The 5,448-nt window shown below is 35.9% G+C and overlaps 1 pseudogene; it reads left to right on the top strand.

Moving 5' to 3' along the window:
• The first annotated feature begins 1,170 nt into the window (after positions 1-1,170).
• Positions 1,171-3,798, top strand: LOC102585216 (ABC transporter G family member 11-like; annotated as a pseudogene).
• The last annotated feature ends 1,650 nt before the right edge of the window (positions 3,799-5,448 follow it).

The following is a 5,448-nucleotide window of genomic DNA, read 5'->3' as shown; positions in this document are numbered from 1 at the left end:
TGTAGTTAGTTGAATAGCCAACTTAGGCCGAAAGCCTAAGTTCGGGGTGTGTTGAAAAGATAAGTGAAAGTCAAGAAGTGCAATGAAAGTGTCCTCTTACCCATGATTTTGAGAAAAATGGAACCCCTCCATATATAAAAAGAAAAGATAGAAAAGAAAAAGAAAAAGAATGAAAAATAAAGTTGTAGATTAAAGTACAAAAGAAATGGGGTTTCCTAACAATTCATGGGAAGCGAATAATAGGATGACCTATTAAGCACTAATGAACATGATGAAGGAAAAAGGAAAGGAAGTTTTGAGAGCACTACATTTCATGAGGATGAAAGTCACTAAGCCTATATGACCATACCTTTGCACTCAGCCCCATTACAAGCCTTGAAAAAGACCTTTTTTGAACTTGAGTGAGCTGAAACAAATGTTGATTGGAAATATGAGCTAAACCGTATGGGTGAATTATGCATTATGTTCTTCTTGTGAGTGTGAGCGTTGCATCTGATTCCAAAGCTTTAAACTGTGAAACCCTTGCGTGAATATGGAATCATTCTTTGTGTGAGGGGAATTTGAACACTATAGTGGAGCTTGAACTTGTATTTTGAAGCAAGTATTGTGAGCATGAGATTCGTTGATATTGGTGAGTCACAATTTGAATCTTTAAGTGCACATTTGAGCTTTGCATAAGTAAATTGAGTCTTGTTGTGTGCATTCATGATTGAGTCTTGTGTAGCACTGTTCGAGACACCCTATTTTGAACGGCTGAACTTGAGTTTGCTTGAGGACAAGCAAAAGTTTAAGTTGGGGGTGTTCACTACACCATAATAAGGCTTTAGTGGCAATTAATTAGTGGCAATTAGTTAATTGCCGCTAATTTATACCCTAAATTCACTTATTAGCGGCATTTATACTTTTACTGGTAAAAGATACAAATCTTTTACAGAAAAATTCGCACTCGCTCTAATTTTATACGCTCTACTTCTCCCTCGCTGGCCGCTCTCTCAAGCAATTAGTTCCCCAAATCCTCTCCCCAAATCCCTGAACTAGTTATTTCAGTCCTCAATTTCCTTCAATTTGTATTTGTAAATGAAGTATAATTAGGGTTCAGTGGTAAGAATCGAGTGTGGGAGGCCTTTCAGAGCAAACATTTATGCTAATCAGCTAGTGGAGACAGTAACAATGAGGTCGATAAAGGATAGGCTTCGCGGCGACGCTTTTTACAAATTGCCGGAGGTAGCAAAGAGGTCGATATGATGATTTCACTCGTCACTCGGCGGAGACAAATCACTGGCAAGAGGTGTTCCATCTTTCTCCTCTTTTTACACTTCTTATCACTTCTGGTAGCTTCATTGTAAAATCGTTTATAATTAGAACCAACTATGTAGTAGTGATTCTTATATCTATGAACCAACTGTGTATTAGGAGGGTAAGTATTGCCCTTTTGATTCTAATGAGTCCTAGATTACTCCTCCTTGATGAACCAACAAGTAGACTAGATAGGTAGATAATGTTCTTAAGAATAGATCAATGATTTAACAATGTTAATTGCACAGTATTGATGAACAATACCTTAAAATTTCTGGAATTTGTTACAGTGCCTCAGCGTTCTTCGTAATACAGACACTGCATTGTCTTTCCAGAGATGGACGGACTGTGATAGCCTCAATTCACCAGCCAAGCTGTGAAGTATTTGAGCTGTTTGACAGATTATACTTACTTTCCGGAGGCAAAACGGTTTACTTTGGTAAAGCTTCTGAAGCAAATCAGGCAAGATATACCTCCCTTACTCGAGATTCTCCATCATTTGTCTCCGTATTTTATACCTTTTCATCATGTGGAAGTTAGAATTAAATCTAGTTTTTGATTTGCAGTTCTTTGCAGAAGCAGGATTTCCTTGTCCTTTTTTCAGAAATCCATTAGATCATTTCCTCCAGTGCTGTAACTTTGATTTCGACAAAGTTAAGGCCACTCTAAGAGAGTTGATCAAAGTATGTCTTTTGAGATCATCTTGTTACTAATCAAACTCCAAAAGTTTGCATTAGATTTGGGAATAACTTTTTAAATGAGTAATACTACTCTGTTCACAGTTGGAAACAGTTGAAGCATACACATTACAGACCATGTGTAATGTGTTCTTTGTTTTAACAAGTGCAATAAAATAGCCACTAGTCCATATATATAAGTTTCCGCTTTCTGTAGTACTTTCTTTAAGCAACAGTAGCATGGATTCATACATATTGCCTTTGTATTTAGCATGGCTTAGGATATAAAGACCTTCACCTTCCTTCATTGAACTTATTTTGTTCTTATTTTAATAAGTTTGATCAATTGTAATCTTTCTTTTCTTTTCTTTTTTTGTAACCAAAAGGAACAATGCTAGATTCTAACGGAAGCCAGGCTAGTTTCTTTATGTAGTCCTACACCTTAACCAAACGTTCGTTTGTTAATATGTCTAGAGACTTTGGCTATTACTGGTTGAGGGTTATGATCTACTCAGTCGTCTCCGTCTGCCTTGGAACCATCTATTATAATGTGGGAACCAAGTATAATTCCATCCAGGTAACTTATTTCTCCTATTGGGATTTTTACTTGATTCCTTTGTAATTAATGTCTCCTTCAAGAAGACGCGTTTTTTATCTACTTATAAAATTGACATTATGCAGGCAAGAGATGCATGTTCATCTTTCGTCATTGGATTTATGACATTCATGTCGATAGGAGGTTTCCCTTCATTCGTGGAGGATATGAAAGTTCGTACTTTGTATGACACTCTAGAAAAACCTACCTTATCTATATGATACATTGCCACACAAATCTAATAATTTGGTCAATCAAAACAGGTTTTTCAAAGGGAAAGGATGAATGGGCTGTTGGTGTCATTGTATTTGTGATAAGCAACACGTTATCTGCAATGCCGTTCCTTATATTGATTGCAGTTCTTTCTGGTACTGTCTGCTACTTCATGGTCTACTTCCATCCAGTATTCTCCCACTATTTGTTCTTTGTATTGGCCCTTTATGCCAGCATTACGACGGTTGAGAGCCTGATGATGGTCATAGCTAGTGTTGTCCCTAATTTCCTCATGGATATCATCACAGGGGTTGACATTCTGGTAGTAAACTAAATCTATTTCGGTTTATTAGACTACGGAATTTTTTCTTATCTTAGAATCTAAATTATAAATGCATACTATTTTCTACACTTTAACAATTGTATATGTTATGTTAGGGTATATCTATGCTGGTCACTGGGTTCTTCAGACTCCCCTATGACTTACCGAAACCTGTCTGGCGTTACCGGTGTCTTACTTGACTTTTGATTTTTGGGCTGTACTAGTAAAAATTTGCTGCAGATTTTACATGTTATTAACTCATAATAGAAATGTTTAGATCATCAGAGCCTAAAGATAATTACACGTAACAGTCCATGATAAGTAGAATTAGTAGTAGCCTTAGCAGTTAACGAAATGCACTAATAGCATAAACGATTTTACAATGTATAAGTTATAAATATGAAAGTACATGCTTTATAGGTACTAGCTCGGCATGTTCAGACCAATCACGTTCTTCAATGAAAAATCTATTAAGATCCGTCCAGTCTTATTAGCAGAATTAGAACCAACATCCCGGCAACTCGGAAAATATCTTGATCAGTTGAAGGTCCTTGATAATGGATACAAGATGAAGGTACCAAATTTTCATTCTTGACATATCCGTTTACTCACACTCTGATTAGAAAATTTAAGTCTCATCAAGTCATACCTTTGTGTGCTGATTGTTTGTGTTTGAATATTTTGTTCAGTTCTGATGATTATCCCTCTGGCCACCTTCTATATTTTTACCTTCTTATCTGAATGTTGCTCTCTTTTTTGGGGTTTAAGCTTATTGGCTCAACTATGTGACATAAACTATGAGAAGACAAATTCATAGATATAAGAAACACTAATACATAGTAAATGGTTTGAGTCTTCGGTTTGGAGTGATAGACAGGCTCGTGATTTTTTACGGTGATTAGAACAAGTACCACGTGATACTTATGCTTACTCTTTTTCATTAAAAATATTGAGTACATTTTTCACTATCATAAATGTTTCTTGTGAACTAGACCGAAAAGTTTTGGAATGTTACTAGTAACTAGAGTTCCAATATGGAGCGACAGTGATGGCGATAAAGCATAAGGTGTTTCATGTTTTTGTTATGTGTAATGCAACTCTAAGAAAATGCTTGACTATTGGTTGAAAAAAAGGTGTCTTCTTTCTACACAATATTTCATGGTTTCTCTACTTCATCACTTTGAATTAGCTGTTTTATCCAGTTGCAGTTTAGGATCTAAAGTTGAATGTGTTTTAGAATTTACGGGGAGTTCCTTATCTAGCAATTGGCAAACATCTTTGTGAGCGTAGTACAAGTAATTCTTTTCCTTATGCTTTCAGAAGAACATAGATAGTGTATTTACCACTTCATTCAGTTCTTCTTCAGGCCACTATTACTTTGCCAGCTAATACTGTAAGCAATTTGATGCAGATAGGGCTCTAAGATGTTGCATTAGCAAACAATGCAATCAACCTAATGATGCTTCTTCCATTGTTGAACACATTCTCTCTGTTTTTTTGATAACTTGAACATATCGTTGTTGTTTTGATAATTCATATTTTTTTTACGAAGACAAGAGAGTGGGTGTATTGATTGTTCTTGTTTTATATGAATGATGTTGTTTGAGTTATGTAATTCTTCTATTACTTTTTTCTAATAGGTTTTCTGATTAAATATATGATTGAGGTGAATTTATGGTCAACTTTAGTTTCCATAATAATTTCCACTAAAATAGGTCTTGTTTAGCGGCAATTATTGTATTTTTACCGGTAATAACAAATGCTGCAAAATAAGGAACCTTTAACGGCAATTATAGTTGCCACTAAATAAATGCCGCTAGAAGTGATTACTTTTAGCGGCAATAATATGGATATTTACCGGCACTCTATATAAATGCCACTAAAGGCTTTAGCGACACTGGATGCAATGACATTAACTTAAATGCCGCTAAAATTTTTTGTGGCAATAAATATTGCCGCTAAAAGGAAAATCAAATGCCACTAAAAGTGAATTTTGTGGTAGTGGTTAATGAGTCCACAAATTGGACTCATTCAAGGCTATATTTTAATAGAAATTTTGTCCTCAAATGCTTATTTTATCTCAATATCTTATGAAAATCCTTAAGTTTTAGGTATTTGAAGTTTTAAGGAAAGCATGGACACTACATCGCAAAATGGAACAAAAAGGTTGAAAAGAACGAAGAAATGAAGCCCTGAGGATCGCCGAGTCCACTTGGCGAGTCGCCGAAGGGTCTTCCTTCGCCTTTTGTTCTAGTGTGCTGAGCCCTGAAGAAAAGGATCAAGTCGGCGAAAACAGGGAGCAGTCGGCACATCTCTGAGCATGATGATGCTGAAGGTTGGTGCAA

The sequence above is a fragment of the Solanum tuberosum genome, unplaced genomic scaffold (genome assembly GCF_000226075.1).
Source record: "Solanum tuberosum cultivar DM 1-3 516 R44 unplaced genomic scaffold, SolTub_3.0 scf00389, whole genome shotgun sequence".
NCBI classification, from domain to species: domain Eukaryota; kingdom Viridiplantae; phylum Streptophyta; class Magnoliopsida; order Solanales; family Solanaceae; genus Solanum; species Solanum tuberosum.
This window is presented reverse-complemented; position numbering and strand designations above follow the sequence as displayed.